The following is a 24537-nucleotide window of genomic DNA, read 5'->3' as shown; positions in this document are numbered from 1 at the left end:
CTACGTGCTGGGGGGGTGGGGGGTGTTCTTTCATGTGTGGCGGGGTGGAGACGGGAATGGATGAAGGCAGCAAATATGAATATGCACATGTGTATGTATGTATATGTCTGTGTATGTATATGTATGTACGCGTTGAAATGTATATGTATGCGTCGTGAGGGCGTTTATGTGTATAGATGTGTATATGGGAAGGTTGGGCCATTCTTTCGTCTATTTCCTTGCGCTACCTCGCTCACGCGAGAGACGGCAATTAAGTATAATAAAGAATAATATATATATATATATATATATATATATATATATATATATATATATATATATATGCTCCTTGTCTTCCTCTTTTATTGAGCACATACTGCAACACCTATTCAGAATCAGAGATGCAGTTTCATCGTTAGCTGTAGGTTACTGTCGACAGTGCATGAACATTATCATGAGTACATATATAACGTATTATCTATGATATCACTTATTAACCTATAAGCAAGGGTTTATCATAAGGCGAATGCCATTAATGCCGATCTCATTCACAACCTCCAAATATTTTTCCCCTTAATATGTTAACTGCAGAGGCAAAGGAGATTCAGTGGCAGTTCTTACAGAGATTCAGCTCGACACTTAACCAACTTTATGTAAATTTCATCAAACAGTAATCGTGGGAACAACTGACAATACAAAATTTCCAAGTAAAATCAGACCTCACTTGGTTAAATGGGAACGAGGCAAACCCTGCCCCAGCGGTGACTCAACGCTACAAATTGCTGAGGCTACTTTAACTCGGCCCAATGTTGTTTCGTGTTGTATATAGCCCGGAGGAGTGGAGGATGAGGGCCCGGGGTGGTGAGGACAGTGTGTGTGCGTGGTGTTGAATACGCGACTTCCGAGGGTCGTGTGTTAAGAGGCAAAGACCTGGCCGGAAGGTCTTGTTCGGCAGTACAATTAATAGTTTTGATGGGCATGTGTGTGGTAATGGAAACACTAGGTGGAAACCTCGTCTCTGAGTGTTGTGTGCAAGTTTTGCAACTGCAATCTACGAGGACCAGGTGTGTTGCTGGAAACATTATCTTGAGGATCGTGGGTGATGATACAGGACTCCCCTCGAAGGTTCAGGTGTGAAAATGCAAACATCAGTTTTTAGGATCGTGTTCGGTCATGCAAAGCCTAGATGATGATGAAGGTGCTTGTTGTGAGGATCTTGTGGAGTTTAAGCATTCGTTCTGAGAGGCATATGAGGTGATGCAAACACTACATGTGATGTTTACGGGTGACGGTCCAGATGATAGCTTTGATACCCGTGCTGTTGTTGGGCCAAAGGTATCACCAAAAGGGAGGGACAAACTCGCTTCTCAAGAGGAGAGGTGGCGTTGTAAAGGAGAGGTTCAAGACGAGTGATGGTGAGTGAAATGGAGCACATGTTCTTGAGAGGAAGATGCGATGAAGGAGGGAGTAGGAAGAGGGGATATTACAGGAAGTGAGGTAATGAGAGCAATACAAGTTTGAGGAAGAAGAAAAGAGAGTGATATTATGTGAGTAGCTAAGGCAGAGGTTGATATGAAAATGATGTGTCAGTCACGCATAAAAAAAAAGACAAATCAGTTCAGCTTCTCAGAAATATTCTTTACAACTCCCGACAGCAATTGAGGGAGGGAAAAATATTTACATTACTGGTATACAGATACGAAGTGTATTTACACACGAAAGCTAACAAAGCAAATATATATATATATATATATATATATATATATATATATATATATATATATATATATATATAAATATAAAGATATCTTTTTTCCATTCTTTCCGCTTCTCCTGGACTGAGATACCAGACATAAATGTTGCATCGAATATCAATACCGAGGCGAGAGTGTGTGAGCAATGATTGCAGGGCCACATACAGGCCAGGATATTGAATGGATTTTGACGATAACCCCAAAGGTACACCCAGGTTGGGAAATACTTCTTTTGCGTCATTGCTGAATTGGATTTTATTTTTCTATTCGTAAATATTTCGTGGACGTCAATGCGGAAAAAAAAATATTTCCTGTATTTCTATGCGTCTGTATTGGGCGATATTTCGTTTACATCTGAGCTGGGCAATTTTTTTCCTGTTGCATCAATCGTGACTGATATACAATATATATATATATATATATATATATATATATATATATATATATATATATATATATATATATATCGTCTAACCAATAAGAAACATTTTCTATATGTCGTCTCAGAAATGTATTTTGTGCGTTAATGTTTAAATCTAAAACTTTTAATTTAGTGTTGGGAAACATTTGCTGCACCTCAAAGCTTGGAAATATTACTTTTTTTATGTTCAGTGAGACGACACGGGTAACTAGAATCCTAATCCAGGCCATCTCATTAATACACACACACACACACAAGCACACACACACACACACACATTTATGTATATATATATATATATATATATATATATATATATATATATATATATATATATATATATACTGTGAGTGTGTGTGTTGAAATGGTTGGGACACATGGAGAGAATGAGTGAGGAAAGATTGACAAAGAGGATATATGTGTCAGAGGTGAAGGGAACAAGAAGTGGGAGACCAAATTGGATATGGAAGGATAGAGTGAAAAACATTTTGAGCGATCGGGGCCTGAACATACTGGAGGGTGAAAGGCGTGGAAGGAATAGAGTGAATTGGAAGGACGTGGTATACCGGGGTCGACATGCTGTCAGTGGGTTGAACCAGGGCATGTGAGGCGTCTGGGGTAAGCCATGGAGACGTCTGTGGGGCCTGTATGTGGAAAAGGAGCTGTGGTCTCGGTGCATTACGCATGACAGATAGAGACACCTTTTTTGTCTTTTCCTGGTGCTACCTAGGTGTTTCAAGTGTGGCGGGGTGGCGACGAGAATGGATGAAAGCAGCAAGTATGAATATGTAAATGTGTATATATGTATATGTCTATGTATGTATATGTATGTATACGTTGAAATGTATATGCATGTATATGTGCGTGTGTGAGCGAATATGTATATACATGTGTATGTGGGTGGGTTGGGCCATTCTTCGTCTGTTTCCTTGTGCTAGCGCGGGAGACGGCGGTTAAGAATGATATGATAGAAAATAGTATTCCCTGCGTGTCGTAGAAGGCGACTAAAAGGGGAGGGAGCGGGTGGCTGGAAACCCTCCCCTGTCTTTTTTTTTTTTAATTTTCCAAAAGAAGGAACAAAGACGGGGGCCAGGTGAGGATATTCCCTCAAAGGCCCAGTCCTCTGTTCTTAACGCTACCTCGCTAATGCGGGAAATGGCGAATAGTATGAAACATATATATATATATATATATATATATATATATATATATATATATATATATATATATATATATATATATATAGCCTGAGATTGATATCCATATTATCGACCAATCCTGGTGGTGGATGTACAGCGGAGTTGACTGTGGACCGACTATCGCAACCAGGATTCGAACCTGTGCGCTCGACCCTGGGCGGCCCATGAATGCGCTTTGGTCAGGAACGCTAACCGCTAATCTGTGTTGTTTGGAAACATCTCTTTTATTCTTCGAGTAGGAAATATATCTCATACCCTTTGATGATAACACTGGCCGGGCCAATCATTAAAACGAGTGTAATAACACAGAAAACATGATGATGGCAACAGACAATATGATTCATGCGGATCAAGAATTTAAACCATCTGTGATTCCCTTGACTGTCTATGATTTATCATGATTCCTCTGGAGAGTTCGAGAGCACAAATCAACACGCAGGATGAATGCTCACCTGTTCAAAGCTAATACGAATCCCCACACTTTTTTTTTTCCTATGTACTAAAGTCATACTTTTAAAAACAAGCAATTCCCATACAGATATAGTTTTTTTTTTGAGTTAAAAAAAATCATTTTTAATAGTAAACTTGAAGAATATTTGATATTCCGTAAGGTCATGAGTGGTGATTTTTACCTCTTAGAATATGGGATGTTGCGTATAGTGTAGGTTAGGGGCAAGAGGCAGCGTTACTGAGCATATTTACAACGGTTGAGGAGGTAGGGAAACTGCTGGTCTGGCTGGCGCCTCGCTGGCTCCAAGTGTTGGTCTGGAAACCGCTGGTCTTGATAGAACAGTTTTGGAAACATACAAGAAAGAAAATCTCAGTAAGAACAGTTTATTATAATACAACATACCACTGCGTCTTGATTACTGTAAACTTACACATCGGAGGTATACAAAACCGTAATTAATACGGTAGATTTACTTTACAGCAGAGTTTATCTTTCAAGCTTACTATACATGCATCTAACTGTTTGAATCAGTTGTTTATAGACGTGACTTTTGTAGACGTTTCTTTTTTTTCTGCGTAGACTTGATCCTGTCATGCGCATATCCTGCTTGCCATCCGAAGATTTTCGAATTCCCTTGAAATAATATTCAGAGAATCTGCATGCGTCCGTGATGTCTTATTTACTCCTATATGCAACGTTTGTTTCCGTCCCCAAGAACCACTGCGGGGTGTTCATGTCAGTACACCATGACTTCAAAACAAGTTCTGACAAAGTGTGTTAAGCGTGCTATGAGAAAACAAGTTCTGACAAAGTGTGTTAAGCGTGCTATGAACCCATCCTGTCTCTGTTGGTGGTTGAGGGAGGATGAGGGGGCCTTAGTAGTGAGGAAGGAGATGCTTGAAGGAGAAAGATGGATGGTAAGAGGTAAGAGGGAGGATGGTAAGCACTAGAAGAAGGAAGAAAGAATATATTCGCATAGACAGAGAGTAAGAGTTTTTAGCTGGAAAATGAAGGCGTGAAGGCGATAGAATGACTGAGAAGGGTAGTCTGTGTGAGGAAGAAGCTGATATAAAATGATTGTTCAGGAAATTTAACGTCGAAAGAGGTTTAAGGAGAGAAATGGAGAACTTTTCTGAAATAACGAGTAAACGTAGAGGGAAAGGAGAGAAGTAAGAGGGAAGAAAGGCAGTGGCGGGTAATATCAGGTTAAGAAACGAGAAGCCGTGGCCAAACACAACTCTTAAGAGATGTTGGCAAACATTGCTGGATATTTTTCGGGCGTCTTGACTTTTACGACCTCCAGGAGCCTCCTTTTTTTTTTTTTCCTTGAGTAATGCGAAGCAGCAAGTCCTGTGACCCAGAAGGTTCCCGGGTCTTAGAATGTTGACCTGACAGGTCGTGTTAACCACTTGGAACCTGTGACCCAACACGGCCTGGCCGTATCGGAGAGCAGAAGGAGCGGGGCAGGAACGATAACCATGAGTGTAATAATCTTTACACGCCGCGGGTCCTGTCACTTTGGCTGGGTCGGGCTACGTGACCAGGCCGTAACGACAGCACTGAGGGAAGTGCCGATGGAACTGGTCCCAGTAAAGGCCACAGTGGTTCCCCATTAGCTGGCGGGGGTAACTCTAGCTCAAGGGTTCAGGAACAGAGAACGACATGTGTGTTTTTCAGAGGAAAAAAAAAAAAAAAAATATATATATATATATATATATATATATATATATATATATATATATATATATATATACATATATATATATATATATATATATATATATATATATATATATATATATATATATATATATATATATGTATATATATATATATATATATATATATATATATATATATATATATATAGTATCCTCGACAACAGTTCGTTTCATGAGGAAAACTGAAGGTGGAAAATGAATGTATGAGTGTCGTGGTCAACACCATCAACTGTCCTCATCTATCGACATGATAGTGTCAGAAAGGATCGAAGACATGGAATGGTTGCCATAAGGGGTTACACAATGAGACAAGTGGGAGGGAGAGGAGAGAAGCCTTGAAGGAGGAGGAGGAGGAGGAGGATGCTGTAATGCTGACGGGTCGGGGAAGGTTGTTACTTCCATGACGTCATATGCTGGAGTAAAGGTAATAAGTGACACAACGGGGTAGAGTGTAGAGTTTAATCCTTGCGTTCCCACCCAACTGAGGAAGACATTGGGGTCGAAACGCATAGATTAAACTCCACACTCTGGCCTGTTGTGTCATTTATCACCTTTACTCCAAGATCGAGAAGTATAGCATCATTTTGGATGAACATCTATACAGACTCCTGGTGTAGGCGCGCCTGGTAGTGCTGCAAGCAAATGGACAACGAAGAAAAGAGGTCAGAATTCATGTATTCAGTATCAGACTTGGGGACTCTGGCTCAAACCTCATATATCGGTGAATGACCCTCTGATATGGGTGATGGCTGCCTGATAGCGACGTCAGGCCAATCTGTCACCAGCACTAAATAAAGACTGAAGTGACACGTTTTCTTTTGCAGGAAATTTGTCTAAAGTCCTCGTTTTTTTTTTAAAAGACGCGATACAGAATCTCTGTCGTGTAAATTTAAAATTGCTTTCCTTTATGAATGCAAAATTAAACTTATTGTTGTTTTTACAAGCAGTCAAAATTATACGAAATGCAACTTGGTGTTTAATTTTGATTTCAAATAAAAAAATCGGAAGCCTCACAGCACACCAGTACATCTTGGGCAACTAAAATGTCTACAGAGTCGATGAAGTATCTTAGATACTGTCTATGGATGAGCTACTTCAGGACTGGATGAGTGCCGATAACCTTAACTCCTCATCCATTGTTCAGGAATGGATGAGTTCAGATAACCTTTGCTCTTCATCCTCTGTTTAGACTCGATTGATTGCATATATAAGCGTAAGTGTTCAGCTTCTTGCCAAGCTGAATAATGCATTAAAATCTCATTGATTCGACTATATCACGATTGACAGTTTGCACCTTTTAACAGCAAGGACCAGCAACACTAGAATATTGAGACGAAGACTTTAATGTTTTCCATCCTTTGTATTCTTCTTCCTTTCTCCTTGCGAAGTACCAATGGCTTGACAGAACTCATTCGGTAAAAAGAAGGGGCAGTTTGGTTTCATATTTCAATAGCATCTGTGTGAGATCACGTTCTTCATGCAACATTCGTCTGTGTTCAGTGAATGAAATCAAATTCCTGTTTTCTTGACGCGATTGAGAGAGGTTTCTGCCAGAGGTCCTTTATGTTTATTATCTGTAGTGGCGTAAATGTGGACGATGTATATATCTCTAAGGGAGGTTACGAGAGAGAGAGAGAGAGAGAGAGAGAGAGAGAGAGAGAGAGAGAGAGAGAGAGAGAGAGAGCTGTTTTGAGATGTTGGTGATGAACAGCGCTTTTGGAGGAAGGAGGAAGTAAGGAGGCGTCTCTGATGCGTGATGGAGGAGAGAGACGTGTCTAAAGGACGCGGTGGAGAGAGGCATACAGGTGAGGAAGGCGAGAGTAGAGGATACGTTAGAGGGACGTGAGGATGAGCGACGTACATGTGGGGGCATGACTGAGGAACATAATCCCAGTGGATGTGACGAAGGAAAGACACGTCTGGAACTTATTACAGACATGTAGTGAAATTGAAGATAGATTTAAGGATATTTGAATATATGGTGAAGTGGATTGAGTGGGATAGAAGATGAAAAAGACGATGGTGAAAGTGATTAGGGTAGTAGTGATGCTGTTAGAAAGGTGATGGTAGAAGGATAGTGAAACTGTGATATAAGGATATCTTTTTTCGTAACGTGATCAGGTGAATGTTTTGAGTAATTCAGGGAAACATATATGGTGTTCTACTTTAGCAGTACGTGTGACGTAATACTGCAAACCTTTTTTAAATGTTTGTGCTGGAAATGCTAGAATTTGGCCATAGTTCGAGTGTTCATAGTGATGATTTCTTTCCTCAGTTTGTATAATGTTCGGCACTGCATTCATGATACAGCAGCCATTACGTCGTAGACGACACAACAAACTTACCTTCAAAAACCAGACCGTTCCGAACACACCAGCCATGGAGGCTCCCTTCACAACACACCTTTAAACACAGTGTTCCCATTCTATAACTCTGAGTTCCTTGTTCTCATCTCGTGCCTTGTAAGCCCAGCCACGCATCACGTATGTTTCCCATTGGATTATATCTATTACAAGAATTGTGTGTGATGCAGCAGATCATACAGCTCTTACGCCTGTATGATCCCCAGATGGTTCGAGTCTTACAACAGTTAGTGAGATAAGAGAGAGAGAGAGAGACTGTTTCAACGCAGTTATGCATACTACAGGACATGGTATCCCCTCACGTAACAGTGTAGTCTGCCTTAAGCGCCGGATGATGGAGGTTTACATGGCCAGGGGGAAGCCTCAGTTTAGCCTTTGAGTTTACCTTGAGCGCCGGATGATGAGGGTTTACATGGCCAGGGGGAAGCCTTCAGGTTAGCCTTTGAGTTTAACTTGAGCGCCAGATGTCGGAGGTTTACATGGTTGGGAGGAAGCCTCAGGTAGCATCTGAGTCTACCTTGAGCATAGGATTATGGAAGTTTACATGGTCGGAAGGGAGCCTCAGGTAGCAGGTATACATATCAGGTAGTTTACCTTGAGCACAAGGAAGTCAGAGGTTTACAAGTAGGAAAACTTGTGAGCGTGGCGGTACAAATGCGTAGGGGGAGACTCGCATGTACAGTAAATCCTAAGTCTAGAGGGAAAACATTCCACTGTAAAGCCGAGGCGAGCATCTAGCTGGGCCAAGCCGCCGTGTTACGTGTGGTGGAGGGCGTCTGTAAACACGTATATGTGTCTGGGAATCTAGATATATTGCTTTCGAGTGGCCTCTCTCTCTCTCTCTCTCTCTCTCTCTCTCTCTCTCTCTCTCTCTCTCTCTCTCTCTCTCTCTCTCTCTCTCTCTCTCTCGACACACACACACACTAACAAACACACTCACATACATATAGATATATTTATGCAGTTTTCCACACGGAAAAACGGACGCCACCTTTGTAGACGGTAGAATTCGACGTCGTTTCTACCACAGTATCCTAACAGTGTGTGGAGGTGATATAAGGTTTGGGGTTTTAGTCACAGCGTCTGTACCTCCACTAGTTTTAAGTGTTCGGAAAGTGGGCAGGGCTTTGAAGTGGAGGGAAAGGCTATGAACAGAAGAAATGGGCTCTAAACCATGTGAGAAGTGCTCTTCTCTGGAGACAGAGTGACTAATGATACGAACAGGTGAGACGCATGCGCTGTACCAAGATCATTTTCTAATATGCTGGGCGGGAGAGCTTTAGGAAAGTGACCTTCCTGCTGACGGCTGACCAAAAGGGTCCACCTGGCGCTTGTTTAGATCCTGTAAAGGTTTTCTCGGTCCGTAATGTCGGTAGAAGCCAAGCAGACGCACCTCCCAGTTGGCATTACACTTTTCCCAGCAGTTAACACAGAATGGCAGAAACGATCCTACTGCTGAAGGTGCAATCATCACACACTACATCCGTGCTGAGAGGCTGGGTCACACACCCAAAATAGCGTCATAGTGATTAATTGTTTCCAGAGTCAAAATGAAAAATGAATCGATACTAATTAATGAAATGACATAAATTCTTCCCCCCTTTCTCCCTCCACCTTTTTTCCTCCCATACAGTTTACCTATTAAGCCTTCAGCAGGATTGGATCGTTTGTTCCTTATTACGTAGTACATTTGTTGTTTCATCTATTATTTTTAAAGCGAAAGCGGCAAGTCATCAAATATTCTGAACCTGTGAAGCAAACTGTCCAAAGTTATTTGTACACATCTCAACCCCTCCTGAGCATGTTAGCACATCTATGCGAACTGTTTAGCTCACATTCCTTATTGAGATGCCGTCAGCCATCAACAACAGTCATCCGGGTACGTAAATCACCCAAGATATAGCAAACTACGGATACATATCACGTTGAAATACGTAATGATATAAACGTCGAGAGCATATTATTTGATCATTGCATTTAACAGCATTATCGTACTATAGTGAGTCTTTTGGTTGGGTTGTTGGAGAGGTATAACTGAGAGAGGGGCACGAAAACACGTTCAACAACAGTAACAATACTTTATTAGTCAAGGTCCATAAAGTGAGATTGCCCAGGGAAAATGAGCTAGTTAAACGTGTAGGATTATGGTGAAGAAGAGGTAAAGTAAGGAAGGTCGAGTTATACGAGACAGGCATGGCAGGGGTCCTGTGATGCTGGTGATGGTAGACGTCATATGAAGCAGGAGAACCTTGTGGAAGTGTGTAGCTTCCGAGATTACGTGGAACTCCTGTAGGAGGAGGTGGGTGTGGCACATATCGCGGCTCCTGTAGGAGGAGGTGGGTGTGGCACGTATCTCGGCTCCTGTAGGAGGAGGTGGGTGTGGCACGTATCGCGGCTCATGTTGGAGGAGGTGGGTGTGGCACGTATCGCGGCTCCTGTAGGAGGAGGTGGGTGTGGCACGTATCGCGGCTCCTGTAGGAGGAGGTGGGTGTGGCACGTATCGCGGCTCCTGTAGGAGGAGGTGGGTGTGGCACGTATCTCGGCTCCTGTAGGAGGAGGTGGGTGTGGCACGTATCGCGGCTCCTCTAGGAGGAGGTGGGTGTGGCACGTATCGCGGCTCCTGTAGGAGGAGGTGGGTGTGGCACGTATCGCTGCTCCTTGAGTGGGCGGCGGATGCCTTTTTTTGCTTGAGTTGCAGCGGGCGGGCGTGGTCGTAGATCCCTTGTTGTTACAGCTGCTGCTCGTGACGGGCAGAGGCGAAGTCCATGCAGATCCTGTCGTAGGTGGACGTCAGAGATGAGGCACCACAATGAAACCTGCCACGAAGATGAAACGTCTAGAGTCACGTTGGGACTACTACTGAGGTTTGGAGGAGGCGTTCAAGGGGTGGATTGAGCCTGGCATCACATCGATAAGACTTCAAGTACTGGAGTGGTACACTTGTCTCGGGCGAGTCAGCTGCCTCACTTCTTTCCTACAGTGATATTCAAGTATAAGAGGCAGGAAGGTAGGGTCGTCTAAGCCTAATGGCACAAGTCCTGACCTCTCTCTGCGTAACCGCTTACGGTAACCATTCCAAGTCTTCGATCCCTTCTGACTCTGGACGTCGATTATGGATGTCACGGGGTAATGTCACAGATGCGGCCGTAGGTTGGCCAGCCAAGCTCATTCTTCTGTAGATTATTAGGTCAGGTGAGGTCACCCACTGTGACCTGCCACTAAGTCAGGGCGTCAGTGGGGTTACTAAACTACTCCCCTTTCCTCCTCATTTTTTTCGAGATTAAAGCTTGGATGTTGATGAGCCAGATGGTATAGTCGGCTGGTCGTCCATTGCTGGCGGGGAGTGGAGTGGGAAGATACCCCCTTTTGCAACAATACCCCCACAAGGTCCGATGTTTCCAGGTTCCACAGAGGGAGTGTGCCTTGTAACGCCATACCGGTAGAAGACGTTGTTACACGGGACTTTGCTGGCTGAATAAGACAGATTTCATCTGAGGGTAATGGAGTGGCCGGCTGAACCTAGCAAGTACAGGGTGGACAGTTGTGGGAAGACGCTGGGTGGTTGGTGAAAAAAGGACTACGGCAGTAGGGGTTATGGAAGGTTGACAGCAGCACTGTAAGAACGTGTCCGAAAATCTCTTATCAGTCACTCCAGGGACACCAGTTTAGCGAGTGTTCTGGTTAGGTTGTTGGAGTGGTATAACTGAGAGAGGGGCACGGCAACACGTTAAACAACAAAAATACTTCAGTGGTTAAGGTCCACAGAGCGAGATAGCCCAGGGACAATGCGCTATTGGAGGTGCAGGATAATGATGAAGAGGAGGTAAAGTGAGGTAGGTCGAGTAATATGTGATGTTGGTGAGGATGCCAGATGACGTAGGAGCACGTGGTAGAATTGCGTGGCTATCGAGTCAACGTGCAGCTCCTGTAGGAGGAGATGGGTGTGGCCCATATCGTGTGCTAGGGTTGCAGGAGTGCCGCGGGCGTGGCTTTAGGTCTTTTGCTGTTACACCTGCTGCTCGTGACGGGCGGAAGGAGGACGTCGGAGACGAGGCACCACGATGAAACCTTCCAGGAAGATGAAACTTCAGGAGTGACTCCTAACGTTTCATCTTCCTAGGACTACTACTGAGGTTCTACTTTACTTCCTCCAGTTTTTCTCCATTCAAACTTACCTCCCAATTGACTTCACTTCCTCCAGTTTTTCTCCATTCAAACTCACCTCCCAATTGACTTGACCCTCAACCCTACTGTACCTAATAACCTTGCTCTTATTCACATTTACTCTTAACTTTCTTCTTTCACACACTTTACCAAACTCAGTCACCAGCTTCTGCAGTTTCTCACATGAATCAGCCACCAGCGCTGTATCATCAGCGAACAACAACTGACTCACTTCCCAAGCTCTCTCATCCCCAACAGACTTCATGCTTCATATATATATATATATATATATATATATATATATATATATATATATATATATATATATATATATATTTTTTTTTTTTTTTTTTTTTTTTTTCTTTTTTCATACTATGCGCCATTTTCCGCATTAGCGAGGTAGCGTTAAGAACAGAGGACTGGGCTTTTGAGGGAATATCCTCACCTGGCCCCCTTCTCTCTTTCTTCTTTTGGAAAATTAAAAAAAAGAGAGGGGAGGATTTCCAGCCCCCCGCTCTCTCCTCTTTTAGTCGCCTTCCACGACACGCAGGGAATACGTGGGAAGTATTCTTTCTCCCCTATCCCCAGGGATATATATATATATATATATATATATATATATATATATATATATATATATATATATTGGAAAGGATCACAATTTTGCGCGTAATCAAGATATTCCTATGAGTCCACGGGGAAAATGAAACGCGAAAAGTTCCCAAGTGCACTTTCGTGTAATAATCTCTTGTCTCCCCCCTGATGATGTGATTATTACACGAAAGTGCACTTGGGAACTTTTCGTGTTTCATTCTCCCGGTGAACTCATAGGAATATATATATATATATATATATATATATATATATATATATATATATATATATATATATATATATATTCCTGGGGATAAGGGAGAAAGAATACTTCCCACGTATTCCCTGCATGTCGTAGAAGGCGACTAAAAGGGGAGGGAGCGGGGGGCTGGAAATCCTCCCCTCTCTTTTTTTTTAATTTTCCACAAGATGGAAGAGAGAAGGGGGCCAGGTGAGGATATTCCCTCAAAGGCCCAGTCCTCTGTTCTTAACGCTACCTCGCTAACGCGGGAAATGGCGAATAGTTTGAAAGAGAAAATATATATATATATATGTATATATATATATATATATATATATATATATATATATATATATATATATATATATATTCCCTGGGGATAGGGGAGAAAGAATACTTCCCACGTGTTCCCTGCGTGTCGTAGAAGGCGACTAAAAGGGGAGGGAGCGGGGGGCTGGAAATCCTCCCCTCTCATTTTTTTTAATTTTCCAAAAGAAGGAACAGAGAATTGGGCGAGGTGAGGGTATTCCCTCAAAGGCCCAGGCCTCTGTTCTTAACGCTACCTCGCTAATGCGGGAAATGGCGAATAGTTTGAAAGAAGAATATATATATATATATATTTATCCCTGGGGATAGGGGATTAAGAATACTTCCCACGTATTCCCTGCGTGTCGTAGAAGGCGACTAAAAGGGGAGGGGGCGGGGGGCTGGAAATCCTCCCCTCTCGTCTTTTTCTTTTTTTTTTTTTCCAAAAGAAGGAACAGAGTGGGCCAGGTGAGGATATTCCGAAAAAGGCCCAGTCCTCTGTTCTTAACGCTACCTCGCTAACGCGGGAAATGGCGAATAGTTTAGAAGAAGAAATATATATATATATATATATATATATATATATATATATATATATATATATATACATTTATATATTCCTATGAGTCCACGGGGAAAATGAAACACGGTAAATTCCCAAGTGCACTTTCGTGTAATAGTCATATCATCAGGGGTGACACAAGAGAGAAATATAAGTCAGTTTCTTCGATGTATCTCAACTGACTTATATTTCTCGCTTGCGTCTCCCTGATGATGATCATTACACGAAAGTGCACTTGGAAACTTATTGTTTCATTTTCCCCGTGGATTCATGGGAATATTTTGATCACGCGCAAAATTGTGATCCTTTCCGATATATATGTATATATATATATATATATATATATATATATATATATATATATATATATATATATATATATATTACCTGCCTCCGCCCACTGGAGCTTCCACTGCGAGTGAAAAGTCACCTTTGGCGAGGTTGAATCATTGGGAGCACTGTCTCGTCAAGGTCTCACTCCAGAGGAGTCTACATTTCTCTTCTACTGAAACTAGGGCAGCAGCCCTAGGCAGCAGGTGCCCTTTAGAGAGGTCCTGGGTAATACCACCAGGACTCTTTCATAGAAATTAGTCCTGGGGTAATTATGTATAAGTATATACACTCTAGTTATCAGCGTCCACCTAACGTAAAGGGATATTGGATATGTCCTCTCGTCATCAAAGCAAATTCTCTAACTTGAAGCTAATTAAAACTCTTGACCTGATTCCCATAAAGAGCAGGAAGTCCTGTAAAAAAAAAAAATGAATGTTTTAGTAGCGTTTGGTGACCCAATTTTGGAAAGGTTTAGACTGTAAGATTAATCTGTTAAACCCTTCTCCCAATTGCCATGTTTAGGCACATGATTCCCAACCTTGGAAAAACACCTGGCATGCCAAGACCAGTCTTAACGGAACGGTTGAGACATTTAGATATGTCTTTTTTTCCGTCGAGACAGAGAAAGAAAGAGAGAGAGAGAGAGAGAGAGAGAGAGAGAGAGAGAGAGAGAGAGAGAGAGAGAGAGAGAGAGAGACTTATGAGTACTTACGGTACTACTTTGCCTTGAAAAGGCAAGACCAACGCATATTGCTCACCGCAGGAAATCCTATGGTTTACGAAGACGAAGTAATGCGAGTTTCGTGTCGTCAAGTGTCATGCGTGAAATGGAGAGTTTGTATATATATATGTGGACTGAAATAGCCAGCATCCCGCTTGTGGGTGAAGCAGAAAGGAATAACTGCTACCTGGGCCGAAGGAGCGAAACATGAGAGCCACTGAAGTGATGGTTCATTGCGTAGTCATCACTAATGTTCTCGATAGACAGGCATGTAGTACCGATAATAAACCTCTTTGCTCGGTGGCTGCCTATTACCTACAAGTGACCCGATGAATAGATTAGGTTTTATTCAGTATATCACATACAAAAAGGCAGAATGAATGATACAAGTGTGATAACTAAGTTATTCTCCTTTTTATAACAGCCGACCGTTTTCATCCCGTGGGTGTGTTCCATCAGTATATCAAATGAATCACAACATTGTAAAATATTCATTTCGGTTTACGTGACGCATCTAACCAACTCCTGGTGCGTAGTGATGCATGCACCAGATTTGAAGGACGTGGTGTGGTGGTGCAAGCACCAGATTTGAAGGACGTGTGCGTGTGTGTGGTGGTGCAAACACCAGATTTGAAGATCGTTAATGGTGGTGCAAGCACCAGATTGGAAGGTCGTGTGTGATGGTGCAAACACCAGTTTTAAAGATCGTTATTGGTGGTGCAAGCACCAGTGTTAAGGGTCGTATGTGGTGGTACAGGTACCAGGCTCATGGGTCGTTTATGGTGATGGAAACCTCACACTTTTGAGGATGGTATGTGATGGTGTCCAACATAAGTTCTGAGGATCAAGAGCTGTGGTGATGCAGACATGAGCTCTATCGATCGCGTTCGTTGGCGCAAACACCAATTCTGAGTATCGTGTGCGGCGGTGTAAACACCATTTCTAAAGGCCACATATGATGTTATAGATCATCTCTGAGAATCGTTTATAATGGTCCAAACATACGTGTTGAGGGTCGTGGGCAGTGGTGTAAGTATGAATTCTATGAGTTATGCAGATACAAAGTTCTGAAAGGTCTTATAACGGTGCAACACCAAACTATTTATTCAGAACCTATTGACAGGGGTGAGGGGCACATATACTAGCCGTAGAGGGTAGATAGTGTACTTACAAGAGGTTCGGGAGAGCGCGTTGTCTACCTACAAGAGGTTCGGGAGGGCGCAAAGTCTACCTAGAGGTTCGGGAGGCCATATAGTGTACTTACAAGAAGTTCGGGAGGGCGGGTTGTGTAGTTGTAAGAGGTTCGGGCCAAGATAATGGGTTAGGACGTTGGTTAAGAGGAGAGGATGATGATCTTGAGACGGAGGAGGTATAAGGAAGAGATACGCGGGAAATGAAATGCTGACAAAATGCTCTCTGCAGGTAAAGTGACTTAGGGAAAATCTCAGGATAAAGACGAATTGCTGTTCATAAGACTGTGTGTTAGCTGAACCCAGTGTTGATAATGTATGCGAGAAACTGTATACGCATTCACCAGATTCATAATCTTGTTCTGTTCTCAGGGACAAAATGAGAAATGTTCCTGGATATAAAGAATGAGTAGTTATAAGGACTTTATCCATTCCTACTGGTAAGGAGTCTCCACATGCGTCTGATCTGATGACGCACCTTCACTGCATCCTGGAAGAGAACACGTCAAGACAGCTCTGAAACGCTCGGGTATCACTCACCACACGTGCATTACTGACCCTGTCTATTGGACTTCCGTTTCATAATGCTCTCGAGGATTCAGTCCCGACCTTTAGAATTGTTGAGGTATATCGTGCCGTCCTCCAGGCTCTCCAGTGACGCTGAATGACTTTGACTGACTCGTTTCTCCAAGATGAGCATATCAGACGCAGTTGAGAGAGGCGTGACAGACAGACGATAGCAGGTCACTAGTGGCAGCATTGTGCAGGGCTAAGGTCCTAGGCCGTGCGTAGACAGTTTATCGATGCGAAAATAAATGGGTGTAATGTGAATTTATCTTACGGTACATTTATATCTTACTTTCCTTTATCTTATATTAAACGTAAGTGCCCAGTCATAGCCAGTATCAACAGAGGTTCGAAAATGTGAACAGAAACCTGTAAGAACGGAGCTGGGAGCAGGGGTCAGGATCCTACATTGATATTCAGACCTCAACATTGTCGACAAACTTAGTGTGGAGGGCGAGCGCCAAGAAGTGGATCATAGGGTGGGGGGAGGGGAGGGGGCGAAAATCCTGGGAGCCTTGAAGAATGTGGGGAAGTCGAGAACATTATCTCGGAAAGCAAAAATGGGTATGTTTGAAGGAATAGTGGTTCCAACAATGTTGTATGGTTGCGAGGCGTGGGCTATGGATAGAGTTGTGCGCAGGAGGATGGATGTGCTGGAAATGAGATGTTTGAGGACAATGTGTGGTGTGAGGTGGTTTGATCGAGTAAGTAACGTAAGGGTAAGAGAGATGTGTGGAAATAAAAAGAGCGTGGTTGAGAGAGCAGAAGAGGGTGTTTTGAAATGGTTTGGGCACATGGAGAGAATGAGTGAGGAAAGATTGACCAAGAGGATATATGTGTCGGAGGTGGAGGGAACGAGGAGAAGTGGGAGACCAAATTTGAGGTGGAAAGATGGAGTGAAAAAGATTTTTTGTGATCGGGGCCTGAACATGCAGGAGGGTGAAAGGAGGGCAAGGAATAGAGTGAATTGGATCGCTGTGGTATGCCGGGGTTGACGTGCTGTCAGTGGATTGAATCAGGGCATGTGAAGCGTCTGGGGTAAACCATGGAAAGCTGTGTAGGTATGTATATTTGCGTGTGTGGACGTATGTATATACATGTGTATGGGGGTGGGTTGGGCCATTTCTTTCGTCTGTTTCCTTGCGCTACCTCGCAAACGCGGGAGACAGCGACAAAGCAAAAAAAAAAAAAAAAAATATATATATGTATATATATATATATATATATATATATATATATATATATATATATATATATATATGTATATATATATATATATATATATATATACATATATATATATATATATATATATATATATATATATATATATATATATATATATATATATATATATATATATATATATATATATATATATATATATGTACCAGCAACAATGGTATGCTGATCAGTTTTATAATCCGGGAATATAATGTGGAATTTTACTTCGTTTCTTGACTACAAATTACACCTGGTCATGTTTACGTCAACCTGAGCCAAGTCTGCTGCTTTAATATTATTCACAGTAATGAAACCTTTCTCTCTGTTAATAGATCATGGAGTGGGAACGATTGGTTGACTGCCGATAGTAGAATGATAGTTTTACTGTGGGACGAATGAGGAGAGGTTGACATTCACTTTAGACACCTCTGCTCGGCCTTGATCTTCGCAGTGATTGGCACTCGATAAATCCTTACATATATGATTATATCAAAGCCTTCGGGAAAAAGAACAACATGGGCTTACTCTCGACCAGTAGATGTACGTAATGATGAAGAATAGTTGGCGAGAAAGTAGGAGAGATTAGTGGTGTTGGAGCGTCACAGTGTGGAGGCGATACGCTTGATGGTGTTGGCCTGGGAGGTGCCTGGGTCCATGGCGCGCTGGACCAGAAAACTTCTGGCTTTTGTTTGATTGAGGGAACACTGGTATTACCCGAAAGACCTCTTGGAGGACAGGTCGTTGAATCATATGGCACCAACGATTGTAGAACAGGTCGTTAGATTGTACCATACCAGCGATTATAGAACAGGTCGTTAGATTGTATCATACCAACGATTATAGAACAGGTCGTTAGATTATATCATACCAACGATTATAGAACAGATCATTGAATTATATCATACCAACGATTGTAGAAAAGGTCACTAAATTATACCATACCAGCGATCATAGAACACATCGTTAGATTATATCATACCAACGATCATAGAACAGATCATTGAATTATACCATACTAGCGATTATAGAACAGACCGTTAGATTATATCATACCAACGATTATAGAACAGATCATTAGATTATACCATACCAGCGATTATAGAACAGATCATTAAGTATATATCATACCAACGATTATAATAAAGTTATAAACCCCTCCAAAAAGGGAAATTATTTTTTCTCTTTTGTCTTTGTGTCCTGAAGGAGTCTGGCAGCAAATCCTGAGATGGGGTCTGGTAATTACCACACTGACATGCTAATAGCTTCCAGATTAGAATCTGCATATAAGTATGGCATTAGCATAATAATTCTTAACGTTATTCAAATTTTTATTGTTGAGGAAACGTGCGTGAATTCTTCTATCACAAATAGCTTTAGAGTGTGACACAAAGTAATATAATCAGAGAGTCTCTCTGGCTAATCCTAACCCCTATAAAGAGTTTAAGAGGAATAGGGGAAGGATTGGGGAAGAGTATGTGATCAAGGGAGAGAGGAGGAAGTGATAGAAACACCGATGATGAAACGCGGATGTGAGGAAAGAGAGAAGTAAGACTAAAGGAATAAACACAGGAAACTGGATATAACGGAAATGAGAATTATAACAGGGAAAGAATTATGGAACAGAAAGATATAGCAGAACGGCGAGTAGAAAGGACATTTAGAATGAGAATTCAGGAAAAGATGGAAAGAATGAGAAAAGGCATGAAAGAATGCGTAATACAAGATAAAAACATTCGAGATGAGAGATTCTGTAGCAGGAAAGAAATGTCATATTAAGCCATAATATGAATGTAGATAAAGCCCATATTTCTTCCCTATACTCGGCAGTATTAGCAGTGAGCTTTGACTTTATGGTTCGTTATCTTACACTCACGACCTGTTTGTATGACCTGGCAATGACCTTGACCAGCAGCTCCTGATCACACGGGTTCTGGGCATAACTTAGGGCATTATGACCAGCGTCTGTCCAACTGTGACCCTCCGTGTTTGTAACCTTGCTAATCTGTGACAAGTATATGCTGTCGTCTGTACCTAGCGCATTACGACCCGTATATGTCAAATTGGTTCCCTCGTGGGCCAGAGTGTGACACCGTATCTGCTACTTTGTTACCCTATATGCCAGTGTGTGTGGCCCGAATCAGCTTTCTTATTGGCCCGTTCGCGAGCCTCAAGTACCACAAAGAACCCCTCACCATGGGAGGTTCATAGGCAGAGCCAAGAGGAGCAAGACAGTCGAGATGAGTAAAAGAGAAATAAGAAAACGTACACAGCCATGACACCAACAATGCCCCATTAATGGGTCCTGGAGGAAGCTGATAAAAAGGGGTCAAGAGGCACTCAATTATGCCAGATTGACTCGGGGGAAATATTCCAGCGATATGAGTTTACTTTAACTGAAAAAAATAATGAATATAGATGGTACCTCAAGCGTCGTAAAAGTTTAATTAATTGACTCCGCCTGCTTGAGGTTATACCACAAGTGAGAGAGTCACTTATGGTAAGGCTTTAGCATCGCCAGATGAAGAAGAAAGTCTCGTCAAGGAGCTCGTTTCAAAGGAGTTCATCCTGTCCCTGCTACGGAACGTAGAGCAGCCCTTGGAGCTGCGTGAGCCACTCGATAGGGGCCTCCTCGGGTCATATCCCCAGGAGGCCTTTGTGGAAAGGGTCTTGAGGTGGTATGGTGATAAAGATGAAATAGTTACTAGACTCCATCACCGAAGTGTCGTTTGTAACAACTGTTTCGGTGCGTCTGTTTCTCCAACATTCCCATTCAACAGTGTGAGGGTAGGTAGTTACCAAGGCGTTAGAGTCTAAGGACCACAGCAGCTGCGGGACACATCCAACCAGGTTCCCTGTGGCGTTAGCATGTACGTGAAGAGCTGCTTCTTCATTATGGCTATGTTCATACCATATTGTGTGTGTCGACTCAGTCAGGTGTCAAAATGACGCAAAATGTGGAAAAAAATGGAGTTATGTTGGATGATATTAACGTAAGTATTCCGCCTTCATATTGAGACACACTGTATTGATCTCAAAGCCCACATCTAAAACTTGCCGCAGTAAGAAAGGTCAGGAAGATTTATGCTTCCAGTTTGAGTCATTATCATGTCTGTAACATTCTGACTTTCATGCTGGTAATTAGTAACTTCGAGTCTTCATGAACCATTATCCAGGACGGGGAGATTGCTAGCATCTGTCAATCAAAATGAGATGAAGAATTTCAGAGTTTGTTCACATTTGTGTGTAACATTCTCCAAGCTGTCTTGATCTGCCCTTACGTAAATGGTTTTCCATAAATGATCCTGACTTGATCGAATCGTCAAACTACTGTGAAGCCGTGAAGGCATACTTTACGTATGTGTCTTGTGTCTAGACACCTTATGAAAACTTGTGATTGAGGTCTAACTATTCCGGAACGTCACTGACTGAGGAAATTAAAAGATCTTGTGACCATAAAGTGGAGAGATAGACCTTGTAATAAACAACGTCGTCCACAAAGGAGATGAAAAATGAAACATAGAGGAATTTCCATTTTTGTGCATCTTTTCGTAACCAGTCTTCATCATTCAGACGTGAGTTGGCAACTTATCCTCTTTGAGCTGGAAGTCTTTAAGGTCTAGCTGAAGGCTCTTTTTTTCTCTCAGGAAGTTTCTGTATCCTAAGATGGGGCATGTATCCTTATCTATGGTGCGATAAGCTGTACTCCCACGGGGATAAGATAGATATCAACAACAGGAACATTACCTTCAGAATATTGATGAATTGCAGTGATGCATCTTGAAGGCTAGGTGTATCTAGGTCCACCTTAATAAATTACAACTGAATCTCTAGTCTGAAAACTGAACTAATGGTAGGGGTACTTAGTAACACGTCTCACGGAGAGACAGACATAAGGTTTTCTTTCCATTTAGTTTCCTCACATAATCATCCGGTGGTACTTCGTAATCACTGCTGAGCACCGAGGAGATTGTGATTCAGTTGGTGAGCGACCCAGGGATCTGCCGTAGAGTCAAGTGCGTTGGAGTTCGAGCAACAGAAATGAAATTGCTCGTACTTTCATCATTCTGTGAGAGAGGCCTGCTACATACTCATCTCTGTATCTAGTGAACAATGTGATTACTTCTTTTTCAATTACCTTCCTTATCGAAAAATCCTTTTTTTTTTTTGGTTCAATTCTTCACGACTCGAATAAGCCTTAGATAAAGCCAGCCATCCTGGGAACTCTGAACGTCTAAACCTTCAACTGATTTCTTGACATTCCATGTGATTTGTAGCCAAGAGATTGCATGTAGAGACTCTGGAGTCATTTTGCTGTGGGTTGGAGATTTGTCCCTTTATAAGAAAAGATTTTGCTCAGGCAGCATGACCTTCTGGCGAAGAATCGTCGAAAAAGATTTAAGAATGTAAAAGCTGTCACGTTACGAGCGAGTTCCAAATGGAATCCTTTTGTGGTTTTTGCACTTAAAGAAATGTCATACTTTCTCAGTGCGCTGCCGTCTGTGTTGGGTATGATTGCGACAGGCTGTGTTCAGTCTGTCCCAGCGTTATGAAAGGGCTTGATTTGATGGTCCCTTTTGGCAGTGGCTAGTGGAGACAGGTGATTCATTCATGATGGATATGATTACCTAACGTCCCCCTAGAGAGCCAGTATGGCTTCTCTTACGACTGTCAGAATTACTCAGTCGCTTCCTTATATCACTCCAACGTGATACTTCCAGACGATTCATCATTGTACGCCAAGCCTTTGTTGGGAGAGATGTATGAAATTGCATTTCAGTACAGTGGTCACTGTGGTGTTCTCCAAAATGTCAAGAACCTAAATCATATCTATATTGAGACGTGGCTCCCTTACTAGTGACGGTATTTGAGATGTGTTCTGATATCCATTTTTGAAGTAGTATAACTCATTGAGAAGGGTCTTCTGTTAAGGTTCGAAACTGCAGTGCTCAAAGCAGTCTGGTGTCATGAAGTTAGTTTTCTTCAGAGCTTCGGCAAAAGAATGCATATTTCACTTTTGTCGAGGAACAAGTATTTCTCAACGTCAAAGAGTGAAGGTGGATGGCTTACACGACTTGTTCCTCCGCCTGTGAGTAGTGGACCAAGTTGTGCCCAGTACATAATCCTTCTGTTTTGGGTCAGTGACTTGATCAGCATAGGTTGCTGTTGGTGAGCGCAAGTTGGACGACAAGGACAGTGGAGTGCGTTCATATGTCAGCCACTCTCTACCTGACATCAAGTGTCTTAACTCGTTGTCTCTGATGAACTAGAGGCGGTTGGCCTCATTATATGACCCGATGATTTTCAAGGTGTTCAAGATGTACTTTACAACATGAACGCCCGCCTAGATTGAATTAATTTCAGGTTGTGGTTGTGTATGCGACGTCACGGGTGGGATTCGCACATTTTGATGGAACCAAAAAGCTGTTCATAAGCACTTAATTTTTCTACAACGATTCCGCGAGCTAAGCTGGATCATTCACAGAAAACGTGTATAGAGTATTTCTCCTTCCTTGAGCCACCATTTCTGATAGCGTAATGTCTTCTAGTTCTATTAATTTAAGGGGCCCAATTGTGACCACGGTGCTGCAAAGGAATGAGATTATTCTGTATCCCATCTTGTTTCAAACTTTATTCCTCTCCTTTGTATAGAATGCCACAAGTTTTTATGGGGTCAGATATATAATGATTGGTGTCTCCCCAGTTCCTGACACCCCAGGAACTTCGAGATGCAGGTTCCCTGTGTCTCCCCAGCCCCTAACACCCCAGGATTTTCTCAGCGCAGGTTTCGGGTGTCTCCCCCCAAACCCAAACATCATTGTAACCCACAATTGTCTTTGAGGAAAACCTATGTCAGTTGTTACCCTTGATCTCCCCCTCGGCTACCCTGGAATCTTACTGGCTCTACTATATGGTAATCCAGGTGTTCCAGGAGGGTTGTATCCCTTTTATGATGGACTTAGCTCCACAGTGGTATTCCGTCACGATCCTCCACAATTTTCCAAGATTTATGTGCTACGTATTAGTTAACTTCCTGACTATTTGCTTTCGTCATATTTTACTTCCATGTTCATCATAGTATCATCTACCGCGCGTTACTGCCCATCACTCGTCATTACTATGTGATCATTCGTGTTATTACTGCCCATCACTCACGTCATTACTGCCCATCATTCATGTTATCATGCCCGTCAGTCATGTCATTACGCCCATCATTCATGTCATCACCGTTCATACTTTCATATCATCACCAGCCATCACTCGAACAAAGCAAACGATCATGGGCAGTTGTCGCGAGGCGTGTGCCGGGAACGAGTGACGAAGATTCGTCGGACGCCATACATTACGCACGCCCCTCACTGACAACACTCGGGAGCAGCAGCTACGTACGTGGGTGATGAGGTACCTGCCTCCTGTGCAAGTCCTCCTCTCCTCATCATCACAGCGTGTGTACTAGTCTGCCTTGTGAACCACTTTATGGTGCAGCTGCTGTACCCGAAAAGCCCCATTAAATGGCCCTGTAAAGCCTTTTATGAAGCTCCTGGTTTTTTTAAGAGATCCTTAAGTCTTCCCCGTAAGCCACCATTTGGAGCCGCTTGCATACCCAGTAACCAATGAGTCCCTCTGTTACGCAGTGACGTTTGTAGTCGAAATGCGACGCTCCCTCGTAACTGATGATGTGTCTGAGGTACCCAAGTTTACCTCCCGAGGTATTCTATGATGCCGGTAAGTTTACCTTGAGGCTCACAC

At 42.5% G+C, this 24537-nt stretch overlaps 1 long non-coding RNA gene across 1 annotated transcript in view; it reads left to right on the top strand.

Annotated features, from left to right (window-relative positions):
- Positions 1-24286, top strand: part of LOC139752875 (uncharacterized) — a 360018-nt gene extending 335732 nt beyond the window's left edge. Inside the window, exon 4 of the long non-coding RNA XR_011713606.1 lies at positions 24042-24286. This is a non-coding gene — a long non-coding RNA (uncharacterized lncRNA). The remainder of the gene's footprint in view (positions 1-24041) is intronic.
- The last annotated feature ends 251 nt before the right edge of the window (positions 24287-24537 follow it).

This window comes from Panulirus ornatus, chromosome 2, assembly GCF_036320965.1.
Source record: "Panulirus ornatus isolate Po-2019 chromosome 2, ASM3632096v1, whole genome shotgun sequence".
NCBI lineage: Eukaryota > Metazoa > Arthropoda > Malacostraca > Decapoda > Palinuridae > Panulirus > Panulirus ornatus.
The sequence above is the reverse complement of the archived record's forward strand: the minus strand, read 5'-3'. Positions and strand labels throughout refer to the sequence as shown.